The following is a 20120-nucleotide window of genomic DNA, read 5'->3' as shown; positions in this document are numbered from 1 at the left end:
ATTCAATGAGCTACGAAAAGTGTGTTGTGGCGCCCCTACGAGCCATGGTGCTTGCTTCATCATAATTAGGCATGCAGTCATTAGCCACAGCTCTGATTATGGGTCACTGAGGTTAGTTTCAATAATTCCTCAAAAACCTAACCATGCAGTCCCCCCTAACTGTGTAGTTATCTTGCTTTACTGCTGTTTGTGTGATTAGCTGGGAGGAGCTCACGGCAGCATCCTCCCAATAAAAGTGTAGATGGACCGTTCCTTAACTCTTTCTTGCTTCAAATACAGATGGCTTGAGGAGGTACAGGGGAGTTGCAGGTCTAATAAACAGAATAGAATATCTGCGCCAGGTGTGTTTCTCTGCATTGGTGTCCCATCACAGGCCCACCAGTGTATGTGTGATCTTTGACTCCTGCCAGTTCACAAGCAGGCGGCCAGGAAAGGGTTTCAGCCTATCAACCACTGAGGAGATAAAGCCTTTGTATAAGGAATGAGGAAGCAATGAACACATTCAGCCTATCACAGGAGTAGCCCTGAGTGTTCCGAATTATAATTTCTTCATGTCACTGTACGTTATTGAGACCAAGTAGCTCGCCATGATCGTATAGTGGTTAGTACTCTGCATTGTGGCCGCAGCAACCTCGGTTTGAATCCGAGTCACGGCATTGTGGTTGGCAATGTCACAGCAGTTGGGTTTTTCCTTCACAGAATTCCCAAATGTACTAGTTGTTTTTGTAAAATGTCTATTAAAACCGATCCTTTTCAATATTTAAACGATCTAACGACAAATTATTTAAACACACATGATTATAAGATGTAGGTATACTGTACATACTGACATAAATTATCGTTCTTGAACATATTTGCGGTAAGGGGAGCGGAGCTCTCCCCCAGGCCAATCAGAATGCAGATGAATGCAGTTGCAGTTGAGTGACCTGTGTTGTGGCTGTCTACAGGGAATGCACATATGTAGCTGTCTCGCAGCCCAATCCAGACGTCAATTGAAGACAGGTTTTGATGCAAATAGAGCAGTAAGTGCAGAGAAATGCTCACTCTCTACAAATGGCATTTATACAATAGTAAGATTAAATCCAACCTCACCAGTAGATAGGATTTATCAATAAATAAATAAAGCTTCTCCTCTCTGATATGGAATTACCCCCCAAAAGTATAAGGGAATACCCAATGCTAACCTATGAGAGGGGCAGACCTCACAGTAGTGAAAAATGTAATAGACTGTTTGATACAACTAGGACATACAAACTACCACAGTACATGTCTTACCTTTTACTTACATAGCATGATGCCCCTAGGACTACTTAGGGCCTACCTTAGGGGTTACTGATATGTAATAAAATTGGAGTTTAAGGCTTGGCAAGTAGTTTTAAATGCCAAGTCGAAGTGGCAGTACACTGCAGCACAGGCACTGCAGTAGCAGGCTTGAGACAGGTTTGAAATGCTATTTCTTTGGGTGGCACAATCAGTCCCTGGGTATATGGTATACCACTTTACAAGGGGCTTTCAAGTAAATTAAATCTGTCAGTCAGGTATACTCCAATTATACACATGATTAGGGAAGAAGCATGTGCACTTCAGCACTGATTAGTAGCGATAAAGTGATCAGAGTCCTAAGGCCAACAAAAAGATACAGCAAAATGCGGAGGTGAAAAGCAATAAGGTGGGGTTAGGACCACCTTAAGAATGCAACGTCTAACAAAAACGAACTAAGGATAACATGAGTAAAATATCAGGTTTCTCTACAGCATTTGGTGAGACAAGTGGGCCTTCTTTTATCTTCCATAAATGCAATCTTTCCCGGACCCCTTTATTATATAGCTCTTCAAGGAAAAATATAAAGCACTTACAAAGGAGCCTCAAATACTCAAAGATGGTAGACTTCTGTAATATGGGCCGTATACTAAAAGCAGCACGAAAACTCAGTGCAATAGGGTCCAAAAAACTTGAGTGACCCATGAGAGTATGCATGCAAGCCTATGGTATTCCAAACTAGAGATATACGCATGCAATTTTTGTTTTTAGGAGAGAAAGTGCCTGCTGAAAAAAACATTATTTTTAAAAAGTGCATTGCAGAATATCAGGAATTTGCTGTGGGACACCTTGAAAACTTGCATACAGATTATGTGCACACGCCTGACAGTCAGTTGTTGTGGCCGAGTGGTTAAGGCGATGGACTAGAAATCCATTGGGGTCTCCCCGTGCAGGTTCGAATCCTGCCGACAACGAGATTCTTTTTAACATCGGCTACAATTTCAGAAGTTAACCTTTAGTATTTCTCCCATGTCAGTTTTATAAATAGGTGGCTTATTTTGGTGTCACTATTGCCATATCACATATTTATTATCGCTCCCCCTTTCATATCTTTGCTATAACTCTCGTCCTTCATTAGCGCTGGTGCAAACGCTTCAAATTATTATACCCTGGCTCTCTCGGTCATACCTGTGCATGCACTTGAAACTTACTTTACCAATAAAAGAAGCAAATAGAGAAATAAAATAAAAGTGCTAGCTGGATTAGGCAAACACACTTCATAAAACTGCATTTTCTTTTCTATTCTCCCCCGCGTTACAAGCTTAACTGCTCCCTGTGTAATTTCTCTTAACCTGCTGTTCCTGGAAGAGAATTTCATCTACAAGCTCTTTCTGTGTTTTTTCCTAGTCTTTTCTTTCCCTTTTCTTAGATTTGAAACTGTTCCTTTACATGCTCTATTTAGGCGCCATTAATCTCATTGGAGCTCCTTGTACCTGCTGCTGTTTTCTCCACACCTCATACTGTCTTTTCCCTCTTTCTCTCTTTCTCTGCGGTTGGTGGCTACTTTCAAAAGCGTCTGATGCCCCAATGTTCCTTCGTCTTGTTGTCAGACGTGAATTTGAAAAGCAACAAAATTAACAAGCCTTTACCACTCACACATGGCAAAAGTTTATACTTTAATTCAATGAGCTAAGAAAAGTGTGTTGTGGGGCCCCTACGAGCCATGGTGCTTGCTTCATCATAATTAGGCATGCAGTCATTAGCTACAGCTCTGATTATGGGTCACTGAGGTCAGTTTCAATAATTCCTCAAAAACCTAACCATGCAGTCCCCCCTAACTGTGTAGTTATCTTGCTTTACTGCTGTTTGTGTGATTAGCTGGGAGGAGCTCACGGCAGCATCCTCCCTATAAAAGTGTAGATGGACCGTTCCTTAACTCTTTCTTGCTTCACGTACAGATGGCTTGAGGAGGTACAGGAGAGATGCAGGTCTAATAAACAGAATAGAATATCTGCGCCAGGTGTGTTTCTCTGCATTGGTGTCCCATCACAGGCCCACCAGTGTATGTGTGATCTTTGACTCCTGCCAGTTCACAAGCAGGCGGCCAGGAAACGGTTTCAGCCTATCAACCACTGAGGAGATAAAGCCTTTGTATAAGGAATGAGGAAGCAATGAACACATTCAGCTTATCACAGGAGTAGCCCTGAGTGTTCCGAATTATAATTTCTTCATGTCACTGTACGTTATTGAGCCCAAGTAGCTCGCCGTGATCGTATAGTGGTTAGTACTCTGCGTTGTGGCCGCAGCAACCTCGGTTCGAATCCGAGTCACGGCATTGTGGTTGGCAATGTCACAGCAGTTGGGTTTTTCCTTTACAGAATTCCCAAATGTACCAGTTGTTTTTGTAAAATGTCTATTAAAAACAGATCCTTTTCAATATTTAAACGATCTAACGACAAATTATTTAAACACACATGGTTATAAGATGTAGGTATACTGTACTTACTGACATAAATTATCGTTCTTGAACATATTTGCGGTAAGGGTAGCGGAGCTCTCCCCCAGGCCAATCAGAATGCAGATGAATGCAGTTGCAGTTGAGTGACCTGTGTTGTGGCTGTCTACAGGGAATGCACATTTGTAGCTGTCTCGCAGCCCAATCCAGACGTCAATTGAAGACAGGTTTTCATGCAAATAGAGCAGTAAGTGCAGAGAAATGCTCACTCTCTAAAAATGGCATTTATACAATAGTAAGATTAAATCCAACCTGACCAGTAGATAGGATTTATCAATAAATAAATAAAGCTTCTCCTCTCTGATATGGAATTACCCCCCAAAAAGTATAAGGGAATACCCAATGCTAACCTATGAGAGGGGCAGACCTCACAGTAGTGAAAAATGTAATAGACTGTTTGATACTACTAGGACATACAAACTACCACAGTACATGTCTTACCTTTTACTTACATAGCATGATGCCCCTAGGACTACTTAGGGCCTACCTTAGGGGTTACTGATATGTAATAAAATTGGAGTTTAAGGCTTGGCAAGTAGTTTTAAATGCCAAGTCGAAGTGGCAGTGCACTGCAGCACAGGCACTGCAGTAGCAGGCTTGAGACAGGTTTTAAATGCTATTTCTTTGGGCGGCACAATCAGTCCCTGGGTATATGGTATACCACTTTACAAGGGGCTTTCAAGTAAATTAAATCTGTCAGTCAGGTATAATCCAATTATACACATGATTAGGGAAGAAGCACGTGCACTTCAGCACTGATTAGTAGCGATAAAGTGATCAGAGTCCTAAGGCCAACAAAAAGATACAGCAAAATGCGGAGGTGAAAAGCAATAAGGTGGGGTTGGGACCACCTTAAGAATGCAAGGTCTAACAAAAAAGAACTAAGGATAACATGAGTAAAACATCAGGTTTCTCTACAGCATTTGGTGAGACAAGTGGGCCTTCTTTTATCTTCCATAAATGCAATCTTTCCCGGACCCCTTTATTATATAGCTCTTCAAGGAAAAAATATAAAGCACTTACAAAGGAGCCTCAAATACTCAAAGATGGTAGACTTCTGTAATATGGGCCATATACTAAAAGCAGCACGAAAACAGAGTGCAATAGGGTCCAAAAAACTTGAGTGACCCATGAGAGTATGCATGCAAGCCTATGGTATTCCAAACTAGAGATATACGCATGCAATTTTTGTTTTTAGGAGAGAATGTGCCTGCTGAAAAAACATTATTTTTAAAAAGTGCATTGCAGAATATCAGGAATTTGTTGTGGGACACCTTGAAAACTTGCATACAGATTATGTGCACACGCCTCACAGTCAGTTGTTGTGGCCGAGTGGTTAAGGCGATGGACTAGAAATCCATTGGGGTCTCCCCACGCAGGTTTGAATCCTGCCGACAACGAGAATCTTTTTAACATCGGCTACAATTTCAGAAGTTAACCTTTCGTATTTCTTCCATGTCAGTTTTATAAATAGGTGGCTTATTTTGGTGTCACTATTGCCATATCACATATTTATTATCGCTCCCCCTTTCATATCTTTGCTATAACTCTCGTCCTTCATTAGCGCTGGTGCAAACGCTTCAAATTATTATACCCTGGCTCTCTCGGTCATACCTGTGCATGCACTTGAAACTTACTTTACCAATAAAAGAAGCAAATAGAGAAATAAAATAAAAGTGCTAGCTGGATTAGGCAAACACACTTCATAAAACTGCATTTTCTTTTCTATTCTCCCCGTGTTACAAGCTTAACTGCTCCCTGTGTAATTTCTCTTAACCTGCTGTTCCTGGAAGAGAATTTCATCTACAAGCTCTTTCTGTGTTTTTTCCTAGTCTTTTCTTTCCCTTTTCTTAGATTTGTAACTGTTCCTTTACGTGCTCTATTTAGGCGCCATTAATCTCATTTGAGCTCCTTGTACCTGCTGCTGTTTTCTCCACACCTCATACTATCTTTTCCCTCTTTCTCTCTTTCTCTGCGGTTGGTGGCTACTTTCCAAAGCGTCTGATGCCCCAATGTTCCTTCGTCTTGTTGTCAGACGTGAATTTGAAAAGCAACAAAATTACCAAGCCTTTACCACTCACACATGGCAGAAGTTTATACTTTAATTCAATGAGCTAAGAAAAGTGTGTTGTGGGGCCCCTACGAGCCATGGTGCTTGATTCATCATAATTAGGCATGCAGTCATTAGCCACAGCTCTGATTATGGGTCACTGAGGTCAGTTTCAATAATTCCTCAAAAACCTAACCATGCAGTCCCCCCTAACTGTGTAGTTATCTAGCTTTACTGCTGTTTGTGTGAATAGCTGGGAGGAGCTCACGGCAGCATCCTCCCAATAAAAGAGTAGATGGACCGTTCCTTAACTCTTTCTTGCTTCACATACAGATGGCTTGAGGAGGTACAGGGGAGATGCAGGTCTAATAAACAGAATAGAATATCTGCGCCAGATGTGTTTCTCTGCATTGGTGTCCCATCACAGGCCCACCAGTGTATGTGTGATCTTTGACTCCTGCCAGTTCACAAGCAGGCGGCCAGGAAACGGTTTCAGCCTATCAACCACTGAGGAGATAAAGCCTTTGTATAAGGAATGAGGAAGCAATGAACACATTCAGCCTATCACAGGAGTAGCCCTGAGTGTTCCGAATTATAATTTCTTCATGTCACTGTACGTTATTGAGCCCAAGTAGCTCGCCGTGATCGTATAGTGGTTAGTACTCTGTGTTGTGGCCGCAGCAACCTCGGTTCGAATCCGATTCACGGCATTGTGGTTGGCAATGTCACGGCAGTTGGGTTTTTCCTTTACAGAATTCCCAAGTGTACCAGTTGTTTTTGTAAAATGTCTATTAAAAACAGATCCTTTTCAATATTTAAACGATCTAACGACAAATTATTTAAACACACATGATTATAAGATGTAGGTATACTGTACTTACTGACATAAATTATCGTTCTTGAACATATTTGCGGTAAGGGGAGCGGAGCTCTCCCCCAGGCCAATCAGAATGCAGATGAATGCAGTTGCAGTTGAGTGACCTGTGTTGTGGCTGTCTACAGGGAATGCACATATGTAGCTGTCTCCCAGCCCAATCCAGACGTCAATTGAAGACAGGTTTTCATGCAAATAGAGCAGTAAGTGCAGAGAAATGCTCACTCTCTAAAAATGGCATTTATACAATAGTAAGATTAAATCCAACCTCACCAGTAGATAGGATTTATCAATAAATAAATAAAGCTTCTCCTCTCTGATATGGAATTACCCCCCAAAAAGTATAAGGGAATACCCAATGCTAACCTATGAGAGGGGCAGACCTCACAGTAGTGAAAAATGTAATAGACTGTTTGATACTTCTAGGACATACAAACTACCACAGTACATGTCTTACCTTTTACTTACATAGCATGATGCCCCTATGACTACTTAGGGCCTACCTTAGGGGTTACTGATATGTAATAAAATTGGAGTTTAAGGCTTGGCAAGTAGTTTTAAATGCCAAGTCGAAGTGGCAGTACACTGCAGCACAGGCACTGCAGTAGCAGGCTTGAGACAGGTTTGAAATGCTATTTCTTTGGGCGGCACAATCAGTCCCTGGGTATATGGTATACGACTTTACAAGGGGCTTTCAAGTAAATTAAATCTGTCAGTCAGGTATACTCCAATTATACACATGATTAGGGAAGAAGCACGTGCACTTCAGCACTGATTAGTAGCGATAAAGTGATAAGAGTCCTAAGGCCAACAAAAAGATACAGCAAAATGCGGAGATGAAAAGCAATAAGGTGGGGTTGGGACCACCTTAAGAATGCAAGGTCTAACAAAAACGAACTAGGGATAACATGAGTAAAACATCAGGTTTCTCTACAGCATTTGGTGAGACAAGTGGGCCTTCTTTTATCTTCCATAAATGCAATCTTTCCCGGACCCCTTTATTATATAGCTCTTCACGGAAAAAATATAAAGCACTTACAAAGGAGCCTCAAATACTCAAAGATGGTAGACTTCTGTAATATGGGCCATATACTAAAAGCAGCACGAAAACAGAGTGCAATAGGGTCCAAAAAACTTGAGTGACCCATGAGAGTATGCATGCAAGCCTATGGTATTCCAAACTAGAGATATACGCATGCAATTTTTGCTTTTAGGAGAGAATGTGCATGCTGAAAAAAACATTATTTTTAAAAAGTGCATTGAAGAATATCAGGAATTTGCTGTGGGACACCTTGAAAACTTGCATACAGATTATGTGCACACACCTTACAGTCAGTTGTTGTGGCCGAGAGGTTAAGGCGACGGACTAGAAATCCATTTGGTCTCCCCGCGCAGGTTCGAATCCTGCCGACAACGAGAATCTTTTTAACATCGGCTACAATTTCAGAAGTTAACCTTTAGTATTTCTTCCATGTCAGTTTTATAAATAGGTGGCTTATTTTGGTGTCACTATTGCCATATCACATATTTATTATCGCTCCCCCTTTCATATCTTTGCTATAACTCTCGTCCTTCATTAGCGCTGGTGCAAACGCTTCAAATTATTATACCCTGGCTCTCTCGGTCATACCTGTGCATGCACTTGAAACTTACTTTACCAATAAAAGAGGCAAATAGAGAAATAAAATAAAAGTGCTAGCTGGATTAGGCAAACACACTTCATAAAACTGCATTTTCTTTTCTATTCTCCCCCATGTTACAAGCTTAACTGCTCCCTGTGTAATTTCTCTTAACCTGCTGTTCCTGGAAGAGAATTTCATCTACAAGCTCTTTCTGTGTTTTTTCCTAGTCTTTTCTTTCCCTTTTCTTAGATTTTTAACTGTTCCTTTACGTGCTCTATTTAGGCGCCATTAATCTCATTTGAGCTCCTTGTACCTGCTGCTGTTTTCTCCACACCTCATACTATCTTTTCCCTCTTTCTCTCTTTCTCTGCGGTTGGTGGCTACTTTCCAAAGCGTCTGATGCCCCAATGTTCCTTCGTCTTGTTGTCAGACGTGAATTTGAAAAGCAACAAAATTAACAAGCCTTTACCACTCACACATGGCAGAAGTTTATACTTTAATTCAATGAGCTAAGAAAAGTGTGTTGTGGGGCCCCTACGAGCCATGCTGCTTGCTTCATCATAATTAGGCATGCAGTCATTAGCCACAGCTCTGATTATGGGTCACTGAGGTCAGTTTCAATAATTCCTCAAAAACCTAACCATGCAGTCCCCCCTAACTGTGTAGTTATCTAGCTTTACTGCTGTTTGTGTGAATAGCTGGGAGGAGCTCACGGCAGCATCCTCCCAATAAAAGTGTAGATGGACCGTTCCTTAACTCTTTCTTGCTTCACATACAGATGGCTTGAGGAGGTACAGGGGTGATGCAGGTCTAATAAACAGAATAGAATATCTGCGCCAGGTGTGTTTCTCTGCATTGGTGTCCCATCACAGGCCCACCAGTGTATGTGTGATCTTTGACTCCTGCCAGTTCACAAGCAGGCGGCCAGGAAACGGTTTCAGCCTATCAACCACTGAGGAGATAAAGCCTTTGTATAAGGAATGAGGAAGCAATGAACACATTCAGCGTATCACAGGAGTAGCCCTGAGTGTTCCGAATTATAATTTCTTCATGTCACTGTACGTTATTGAGCCCAAGTAGCTCGCCGTGATCGTATAGTGGTTAGTACTCTGTGTTGTGGCCGCAGCAACCTCGGTTCGAATCCGATTCACGGCATTGTGGTTGGCAATGTCACGGCAGTTGGGTTTTTCCTTTACAGAATTCCCAAGTGTACCAGTTGTTTTTGTAAAATGTCTATTAAAAACAGATCCTTTTCAATATTTAAACGATCTAACGACAAATTATTTAAACACACATGATTATAAGATGTAGGTATACTGTACTTACTGACATAAATTATCGTTCTTGAACATATTTGCGGTAAGGGGAGCGGAGCTCTCCCCCAGGCCAATCAGAATGCAGATGAATGCAGTTGCAGTTGAGTGACCTGTGTTGTGGCTGTCTACAGGGAATGCACATATGTAGCTGTCTCCCAGCCCAATCCAGACGTCAATTGAAGACAGGTTTTCATGCAAATAGAGCAGTAAGTGCAGAGAAATGCTCACTCTCTAAAAATGGCATTTATACAATAGTAAGATTAAATCCAACCTCACCAGTAGATAGGATTTATCAATAAATAAATAAAGCTTCTCCTCTCTGATATGGAATTACCCCCCAAAAAGTATAAGGGAATACCCAATGCTAACCTATGAGAGGGGCAGACCTCACAGTAGTGAAAAATGTAATAGACTGTTTGATACTTCTAGGACATACAAACTACCACAGTACATGTCTTACCTTTTACTTACATAGCATGATGCCCCTATGACTACTTAGGGCCTACCTTAGGGGTTACTGATATGTAATAAAATTGGAGTTTAAGGCTTGGCAAGTAGTTTTAAATGCCAAGTCGAAGTGGCAGTACACTGCAGCACAGGCACTGCAGTAGCAGGCTTGAGACAGGTTTGAAATGCTATTTCTTTGGGCGGCACAATCAGTCCCTGGGTATATGGTATACGACTTTACAAGGGGCTTTCAAGTAAATTAAATCTGTCAGTCAGGTATACTCCAATTATACACATGATTAGGGAAGAAGCACGTGCACTTCAGCACTGATTAGTAGCGATAAAGTGATAAGAGTCCTAAGGCCAACAAAAAGATACAGCAAAATGCGGAGATGAAAAGCAATAAGGTGGGGTTGGGACCACCTTAAGAATGCAAGGTCTAACAAAAACGAACTAGGGATAACATGAGTAAAACATCAGGTTTCTCTACAGCATTTGGTGAGACAAGTGGGCCTTCTTTTATCTTCCATAAATGCAATCTTTCCCGGACCCCTTTATTATATAGCTCTTCACGGAAAAAATATAAAGCACTTACAAAGGAGCCTCAAATACTCAAAGATGGTAGACTTCTGTAATATGGGCCATATACTAAAAGCAGCACGAAAACAGAGTGCAATAGGGTCCAAAAAACTTGAGTGACCCATGAGAGTATGCATGCAAGCCTATGGTATTCCAAACTAGAGATATACGCATGCAATTTTTGCTTTTAGGAGAGAATGTGCCTGCTGAAAAAAACATTATTTTTAAAAAGTGCATTGAAGAATATCAGGAATTTGCTGTGGGACACCTTGAAAACTTGCATACAGATTATGTGCACACACCTTACAGTCAGTTGTTGTGGCCGAGAGGTTAAGGCGATGGACTAGAAATCCATTTGGTCTCCCCGCGCAGGTTCGAATCCTGCCGACAACGAGAATCTTTTTAACATCGGCTACAATTTCAGAAGTTAACCTTTAGTATTTCTTCCATGTCAGTTTTATAAATAGGTGGCTTATTTTGGTGTCACTATTGCCATATCACATATTTATTATCGCTCCCCCTTTCATATCTTTGCTATAACTCTCGTCCTTCATTAGCGCTGGTGCAAACGCTTCAAATTATTATACCCTGGCTCTCTCGGTCATACCTGTGCATGCACTTGAAACTTACTTTACCAATAAAAGAGGCAAATAGAGAAATAAAATAAAAGTGCTAGCTGGATTAGGCAAACACACTTCATAAAACTGCATTTTCTTTTCTATTCTCCCCCATGTTACAAGCTTAACTGCTCCCTGTGTAATTTCTCTTAACCTGCTGTTCCTGGAAGAGAATTTCATCTACAAGCTCTTTCTGTGTTTTTTCCTAGTCTTTTCTTTCCCTTTTCTTAGATTTGTAACTGTTCCTTTACGTGCTCTATTTAGGCGCCATTAATCTCATTTGAGCTCCTTGTACCTGCTGCTGTTTTCTCCACACCTCATACTATCTTTTCCCTCTTTCTCTCTTTCTCTGCGGTTGGTGGCTACTTTCCAAAGCGTCTGATGCCCCAATGTTCCTTCGTCTTGTTGTCAGACGTGAATTTGAAAAGCAACAAAATTAACAAGCCTTTACCACTCACACATGGCAGAAGTTTATACTTTAATTCAATGAGCTAAGAAAAGTGTGTTGTGGAGCCCCTACGAGCCATGCTGCTTGCTTCATCATAATTAGGCATGCAGTCATTAGCCACAGCTCTGATTATGGGTCACTGAGGTCAGTTTCAATAATTCCTCAAAAACCTAACCATGCAGTCCCCCCTAACTGTGTAGTTATCTAGCTTTACTGCTGTTTGTGTGAATAGCTGGGAGGAGCTCACGGCAGCATCCTCCCAATAAAAGTGTAGATGGACCGTTCCTTAACTCTTTCTTGCTTCACATACAGATGGCTTGAGGAGGTACAGGGGTGATGCAGGTCTAATAAACAGAATAGAATATCTGCGCCAGGTGTGTTTCTCTGCATTGGTGTCCCATCACAGGCCCACCAGTGTATGTGTGATCTTTGACTCCTGCCAGTTCACAAGCAGGCGGCCAGGAAACGGTTTCAGCCTATCAACCACTGAGGAGATAAAGCCTTTGTATAAGGAATGAGGAAGCAATGAACACATTCAGCGTATCACAGGAGTAGCCCTGAGTGTTCCGAATTATAATTTCTTCATGTCACTGTACGTTATTGAGCCCAAGTAGCTCGCCGTGATCGTATAGTGGTTAGTACTCTGCGTTGTGGCCGCAGCAACCTCGGTTCGAATCCGAGTCACGGCATTGTGGTTGGCAATGTCACAGCAGTTGGGTTTTTCCTTTACAGAATTCCCAAATGTACCAGTTGTTTTTGTAAAATGTCTATTAAAAACAGATCCTTTTCAATATTTAAACGATCTAACGACAAATTATTTAAACACACATGATTATAAGATGTAGGTATACTGTACTTACTGACATAAATTATCGTTCTTGAACATATTTGCGGTAAGGGTAGCGGAGCTCTCCCCCAGGCCAATCAGAATGCAGATGAATGCAGTTGCAGGTGAGTGACCTGTGTTGTGGCTGTCTACAGGGAATGCACATTTGTAGCTGTCTCGCAGCCCAATCCAGACGTCAATTGAAGACAGGTTTTCATGCAAATAGAGCAGTAAGTGCAGGGAAATGCTCACTCTCTAAAAATGGCATTTATACAATAGTAAGATTAAATCCAACCTCACCAGTAGATAGGATTTATTAATAAATAAATAAAGCTTCTCCTCTCTGATATGGAATTACCCCCCAAAAAGTATAAGGGAATACCCAATGCTAACCTATGAGAGGGGCAGACCTCACAGTAGTGAAAAATGTAATAGACTGTTTGATACTACTAGGACATACAAACTACCACAGTACATGTCTTACCTTTTACTTACATAGCATGATGCCCCTAGGACTACTTAGGGCCTACCTTAGGGGTTACTGATATGTAATAAAATTGGAGTTTAATGCTTGGCAAGTCGTTTTAAATGCCAAGTCGAAGTGGCAGTACACTGCAGCACAGGCACTGCAGTAGCAGGCTTGAGACAGGTTTGAAATGCTATTTCTTTGGGCGGCACAATCAGTCCCTGGGTATATGGTATACCACTTTACAAGGGGCTTTCAAGTAAATTAAATCTGTCAGTCAGGTATACTCCAATTATACACATGATTAGGGAAGAAGCACGTGCACTTCAGCACTGATTAGTAGCGATAAAGTGATCAGAGTCCTAAGGCCAACAAAAAGATACAGCAAAATGCGGAGGTGAAAAGCAATAAGGTGGGGTTGGGACCACCTTAAGAATGCAACGTCTAACAAAAACGAACTAAGGATAACATGAGTAAAATATCAGGTTTCTCTACAGCATTTGGTGAGACAAGTGGGCCTTCTTTTATCTTCCATAAATGCAATCTTTCCCGGACCCCTTTATTATATAGCTCTTCAAGGAAAAAATATAAAGCACTTACAAAGGAGTCTCAAATACTCAAAGATGGTAGACTTCTGTAATATGGGCCATATACTAAAAGCAGCACGAAAACAGAGTGCAATAGGGTCCAAAAAACTTGAGTGACCCATGAGAGTATGCATGCAAGCCTATGGTATTCCAAACTAGAGATATACGCATGCAATTTTTGTTTTTAGGAGAGAATGTGCCTGCTGAAAAAACATTATTTTTAAAAAGTGCATTGCAGAATATCAGGAATTTGTTGTGGGACACCTTGAAAACTTGCATACAGATTATGTGCAAACGCCTTACAGTCAGTTGTTGTGGCCGAGTGGTTAAGGCGATGGACTAGAAATCCATTGGGGTCTCCCCACGCAGGTTTGAATCCTGCCGACAACGAGAATCTTTTTAACATCGGCTATGATTTCAGAATTAACCTTTAGTATTTCTTCCATGTCAGTTTTATAAATAGGTGGCTTATTTTGGTGTCACTATTGCCATATCACATATTTATTATCGCTCCCCCTTTCATATCTTTGCTATAACTCTCGTCCTTCATTAGCGCTGCTGCAATCGCTTCAAATTATTATACCCTGGCTCTCTCGGTCATACCTGTGCATGCACCAGAAACTTACTTTACCAATAAAAGAAGCAAATAGAGAAATAAAATAAAAGTGCTAGCTGGATTAGGCAAACACACTTCATAAAACTGCATTTTCTTTTCTATTCTCCCCCGTGTTACAAGCTTAACTGCTCCCTGTGTAATTTCTCTTAACCTGCTGTTCCTGGATCAGAATTTCATCTACAAGCTCTTTCTGTGTTTTTTCCTAGTCTTTTCTTTCCCTTTTCTTAGATTTGTAACTGTTCCTTTACGTGCTCTATTTAGGCGCCATTAATCTCATTTGAGCTCCTTGTACCTGCTGCTGTTTTCTCCACACCTCATACTATCTTTTCCCTCTTTCTCTCTTTCTCGGCGGTTGGTGGCTACTTTCCAAAGCGTCTGATGCCCCAATGTTCCTTCGTCTTGTTGTCAGACATGAATTTGAAAAGCAACAAAATTAACAAGCCTTTACCACTCACACATGGCAGAAGTTTATACTTTAATTCAATGAGCTAAGAAAAGTGTGTTGTGGGGCCCCTACGAGCCATGGTGCTTGCTTCATCATAATTAGGCATGCAGTCATTAGCCACAGCTCTGATTATGGGTCACTGAGGTCAGTTTCAATAATTCCTCAAAAACCTAACCATGCAGTCCCCCCTAACTGTGTAGTTATCTAGCTTTACTGCTGTTTGTGTGAATAGCTGGGAGGAGCTCACGGCAGCATCCTCCCAATAAAAGTGTAGATGGACCGTTCCTTAACTCTTTCTTGCTTCACATACAGATGGCTTGAGGAGGTACAGGGGAGATGCAGGTCTAATAAACAGAATAGAATATCTGCGCCAGGTGTGTTTCTCTGCATTGGTGTCCCATCACAGGCCCACCAGTGTATGTGTGATCTTTGACTCCTGCCAGTTCACAAGCAGGCGGCCAGGAAACGGTTTCAGTTTATCAACCACTGAGGAGATAAAGCCTTTGTATAAGGAATGAGGAAGCAATGAACACATTCAGCGTGTCACAGGAGTAGCCCTGAGTGTTCCGAATTATAATTTCTTCATGTCACTGTACGTTATTGAGCCCAAGTAGCTCGCCGTGATCGTATAGTGGTTAGTACTCTGCGTTGTGGCCGCAGCAACCTCGGTTCGAATCCGAGTCACGGCATGGTGGTTGGCAATATCACAGCAGTTGGGTTTTTCCTTTACAGAATTCCCAAATGTACCAGTTGTTTTTGTAAAATGTCTATTAAAAACAGATCCTTTTCAATATTTAAACGATCTAACGACAAATTATTTAAACACACATGATTATAAGATGTAGGTATACTGTACTTACTGACATAAATTATCGTTCTTGAACAAATTTGCGGTAAGGGTAGCGGAGCTCTCCCCCAGGCCAATCAGAATGCAGATGAATGCAGTTGCAGTTGAGTGACCTGTGTTGTGGCTGTCTACAGGGAATGCACATTTGTAGCTGTCTCGCAGCCCAATCCAGACGTCAATTGAAGACAGGTTTTCATGCAAATAGAGCAGTAAGTGCAGAGAAATGCTCACTCTCTAAAATGGCATTTATACAATAGTAAGATTACATCCAACCTCACCAGTAGATAGGATTTATTAATAAATAAATAAAGCTTCTCCTCTCTGATATGGAATTACCCCCCAAAAAGTATAAGGGAATACCCAATGCTAACCTATGAGAGGGGCAGACCTCACAGTAGTGAAAAATGTAATAGACTGTTTGATACTACTAGGATATACAAACTACCACAGTACATGTCTTACCTTTTACTTACATAGCATGATGCCCCTAGGACTACTTAGGGCCTACCTTAGGGGTTACTGATATGTAATAAAATTGGAGTTTAAGGCTTGGCAAGTAGTTTTAAATGCCAAGTCGAAGTGGCAGTACACTGCAGCACAGGCACTGCAGTAGCAGGCTTGAGACAGGTTTGAAATGCTATTTCTTTGGGCGGCACAATCAGTCCCTGGGTATATGGTATACCACTTTACAAGGGGCTTTCAAGTAAATTAAATCTGTCAGTCAGGTATACTCCAATTATACACATGATTAGGGAAGAAGCACGTGCACTTCAGCACTGATTAGTAGCGATAAAGTGATCAGAGTCCTAAGGCCAACAAAAAGATACAGCAAAATGCGGAGGTGAAAAGCAATAAGGTGGGGTTGGGACCACCTTAAGAATGCAACGTCTAACAAAAACGAACTAAGGATAACATGAGTAAAACATCAGGTTTCTCTACAGCATTTGGTGAGACAAGTGGGCCTTCTTTTATCTTCCATAAATGCAATCTTTCCCGGACCCCTTTATTATATAGCTCTTCAAGGAAAAAATATAAAGCACTTACAAAGGAGCCTCAAATACTCAAAGATGGTAGACTTCTGTAATATGGGCCATATACTAAAAGCAGCACGAAAACAGAGTGCAATAGGGTCCAAAAAACTTGAGTGACCCATGAGAGTATGCATGCAAGCCTATGGTATTCCAAACTAGAGATATACGCATGCAATTTTTGTTTTTAGGAGAGAAAGTGCCTGCTTAAAAAAACATTATTTTTAAAAAGTGCATTGCAGAATATCAGGAATTTGCTGTGGGACACCTTGAAAACTTGCATACAGATTATGTGCACACGCCAGACAGTCAGTTGTTGTGGCCGAGTGGTTAAGGCGATGGACTAGAAATCCATTAGGGTCTCCCCGCGCAGGTTCGAATCCTGCCGACAACGAGAATCTTTTTAACATCGGCTACAATTTCAGAAGTTAACCTTTAGTATTTCTCCCATGTCAGTTTTATAAATAGGTGGCTTATTTTGGTGTCACTATTGCCATATCACATATTTATTATCGCTCCCCCTTTCATATCTTTGCTATAACTCTCGTCCTTCATTAGCGCTGGTGCAAACGCTACAAATTATTATACCCTGGCTCTCTCGGTCATACCTGTGCATGCACTTGAAACTTACTTTACCAATAAAAGAAGCAAATAGAGAAATAAAATAAAAGTGCTAGCTGGATTAGGCAAACACACTTCATAAAACTGCATTTTCTTTTCTATTCTCCCCCGTGTTACAAGCTTAACTGCTCCCTGTGTAATTTCTCTTAACCTGCTGTTCCTGGAAGAGAATTTCATCTACAAGCTCTTTCTGTGTTTTTTCCTAGTCTTTTCTTTCCCTTTTCTTAGATTTGTAACTGTTCCTTTACGTGCTCTATTTAGGCGCCATTAATCTCATTTGAGCTCCTTGTACCTGCTGCTGTTTTCTCCACACCTCATACTGTCTTTTCCCTCTTTCTCTCTTTCTCTGCGGTTGGTGGCTACTTTCCAAAGCGTCTGATGCCCCAATATTCCTTCGTCTTGTTGTCAGACGTGAATTTGAAAAGCAACAAAATTAACAAGCCTTTACCACTCACACATGGCAGAAGTTTTTACTTTAATTCAATGAGCTAAGAAAAGTGTGTTGTGGGGCCCCTACGAGCAATGGTGCTTGCTTCATCATAATTAGGCATGCAGTCATTAGCCACAGCTCTGATTATAGGTCACTGAGGTCAGTTTCAATAATTCCTCAAAAACCTAATCATGCAGTCCCCCCTATCTGTGTAGTTATCTTGCTTTACTGCTGTTTGTGTGATTAGCTGGGAGGAGCTCACGGCGGCATCCTCCCAATAAAAGTTTAGATGGACCGTTCCTTAACTCTTTCTTGCTTCACATACAGATGGCTTGAGGAGGTACAGGGGAGATGCAGGTCTAATAAACAGAATAGAATATCTGCGCCAGGTGTGTTTCTCTGCATTGGTGTCCGATCACAGGCCCACCAGTGTATGTGTGATCTTTGACTCCTGCCAGTTCACAAGCAGGCGGCCAGGAAACGGTTTCAGCCTATCAACCACTAAGGAGATAAAGCCTTTGTATAAGGAATGAGGAAGCAATGAACACATTCAGCCTATCACAGGAGTAGCACTGAGTGTTCCGAATTATAATTTCTTCATGTCACTGTACGTTATTGAGCCCAAGTAGCTTGCCGTGATCGTATAGTGGTTAGTACTCTGTGTTGTGGCTGCAGCAACCTCGGTTCGTATCCGAGTCACGGCATTGTGGTTGGCAATGTCACGGCAGTTGGGTTTTTCCTTTACAGAATTCCCAAATGTACCAGTTGTTTTTGTAAAATGTCTAGTAAAAACAGATCCTTTTCAATATTTAAACGATCTAACGACAAATTATTTAAACACACATGATTATAAGATGTAGGTATACTGTACTTACTGACATAAATTATCATTCTTGAACATATTTGTGGTAAGGGGAGCGGAGGTCTCCCCCAGGCCAATCAGAATGCAGATGAATGCAGTTGCAGTTGAGTGACCTGTGTTGTGGCTGTCTACAGGGAATGCACATATGTAGCTGTCTCGCAGCCCAATCCAGACGTCAATTGAAGACAGGTTTTCATGCAAATAGAGCAGTAAGTGCAGAGAAATGCTCACTCTCTAAAAATGGCATTTATACAATAGTAAGATTAAATCCAACCTCACCAGTAGATAGGATTTATCAATAAATAAATAAAGCTTCTCCTCTCTGATATGGAATTACCCCCCAAAAAGTATAAGGGAATACCCAATGCTAACCTATGAGAGGGGCAGACCTCACAGTAGTGAAAAATGTAATAGACTGTTTGATACTACTAGGACATACAAACTACCACAGTACATGTCTTACCTTTTACTTACATAGCATGATGCCCCTAGGACTACTTAGGGCCTACCTTAGGGGTTACTGATATGTAATAAAATTGGAGTTTAAGGCTTGGCAAGTAGTTTTAAATGCCAAGTCGAAGTGGCAGTACACTGCAGCACAGGCACTGCAGTAGCAGGCTTGAGACAGGTTTGAAATGCTATTTCTTTGGGCGGCACAATCAGTCCCTGGGTATATGGTATACAACTTTACAAGGGGCTTTCAAGTAAATTAAATCTGTCAGTCAGGTATACTCCAATTATACACATGATTAGGGAAGAAGCACGTGCACTTCAGCACTGATTAGTAGCGATAAAGTGATCAGAGTCCTAAGGCCAACAAAAAGTTACAGCAAAATGCGGAGGTGAAAAGCAATAAGGTGGGGTTGGGACCACCTTAAGAATGCAAGGTCTAACAAAAACGAACTAAGGATAACATGAGTAAAACATCAAGTTTCTCTACAGCATTTGGTGAGACAAGTGGGCCTTCTTTTATCTTCCTGTTGGACTTGGCCCTTCTGGCAGGTTCACCCCTGAACTTTTTGCCTAGTGATTTCTGGTCTTTGCGCACTTTGACACTGTGGCGCAGTGTAAAGTGCGTGCGCTCCCTGAGTGCGTGTGTGAGATTGGCCTGCTCTCCCATAGGAATGCATGGGGAATGTCTGTGTCCCTGGTAGTTCCTGATGCGTGAGGCGTGCATGGTCAAGCTTGGTATGTGCGAACTCGTGAGAGTGAATGCTTCGCAACGATGTATGTGGCATGGTTGTGTCTTGTGCGGAAGCGCCACTTCTAGACATGGCTGAGTATGTGCTGTGAGGGTGCTGGCGTGTGATTGGCTGGAGCTGGCTGGGATGCCAGGCTCCAGGAGTCTGTGTGGGTCTGCCCCAGTGGTGAATGGAGAGATTAGCATGCTGATGTGAGGGAGGGGCTGCGCCTGTGTCCTGAATGGGGCTGGGTTTTCCCCACACAATGCTGGCTCCGCTCCCTGTGGTGCGACTGATGACCCTAGCCTGCCTGATGAATGAAAGGGGTGGTTGGGCCATCAAGGGTACTCCAAAACCAGCTGCGACTGGTTCTCCCCCCACCCTGCACCTAAAGACAAAGGGAAAAGGTGTATAAAAGAGGGGCTGTGACCCCAGGAAAATGTTCTTGTTTGCTGCTTGAATCTGCCAGGGGCGTGCTGCTGC

The 20120-nt window shown here is 41.8% G+C and overlaps 7 non-coding genes across 7 annotated transcripts; all 7 read left to right on the top strand.

The window, feature by feature from the left end:
• The first annotated feature begins 2152 nt into the window (after positions 1-2152).
• Positions 2153-2234, top strand: TRNAS-AGA (transfer RNA serine (anticodon AGA)). The gene has a single exon. It is a non-coding gene; the product is annotated as a tRNA-Ser (tRNA).
• A 1289-nt stretch (positions 2235-3523) lies between these two features.
• Positions 3524-3595, top strand: TRNAH-GUG (transfer RNA histidin (anticodon GUG)). Its single transcript has one exon. It is a non-coding gene; the product is annotated as a tRNA-His (tRNA).
• Positions 3596-5093: 1498 nt separating this feature from the next.
• On the top strand, positions 5094-5175 carry TRNAS-AGA (transfer RNA serine (anticodon AGA)). The gene has a single exon. It is a non-coding gene; the product is annotated as a tRNA-Ser (tRNA).
• Positions 5176-12345: 7170 nt separating this feature from the next.
• On the top strand, positions 12346-12417 carry TRNAH-GUG (transfer RNA histidin (anticodon GUG)). The gene has a single exon. It is a non-coding gene; the product is annotated as a tRNA-His (tRNA).
• Positions 12418-13915: 1498 nt separating this feature from the next.
• Positions 13916-13997, top strand: TRNAS-AGA (transfer RNA serine (anticodon AGA)). Its single transcript has one exon. It is a non-coding gene; the product is annotated as a tRNA-Ser (tRNA).
• A 1288-nt stretch (positions 13998-15285) lies between these two features.
• Positions 15286-15357, top strand: TRNAH-GUG (transfer RNA histidin (anticodon GUG)). The gene has a single exon. It is a non-coding gene; the product is annotated as a tRNA-His (tRNA).
• A 1498-nt stretch (positions 15358-16855) lies between these two features.
• TRNAS-AGA (transfer RNA serine (anticodon AGA)) lies at positions 16856-16937 on the top strand. Its single transcript has one exon. It is a non-coding gene; the product is annotated as a tRNA-Ser (tRNA).
• Positions 16938-20120: the final 3183 nt, after the last annotated feature.

This window comes from Lissotriton vulgaris, chromosome 1_1, assembly GCF_964263255.1.
Source record: "Lissotriton vulgaris chromosome 1_1, aLisVul1.2, whole genome shotgun sequence".
Classification (NCBI taxonomy): domain Eukaryota; kingdom Metazoa; phylum Chordata; class Amphibia; order Caudata; family Salamandridae; genus Lissotriton; species Lissotriton vulgaris.
Note: the sequence above shows the minus strand (reverse complement) of the source record. Positions and strands in the feature narration are given on the sequence as shown.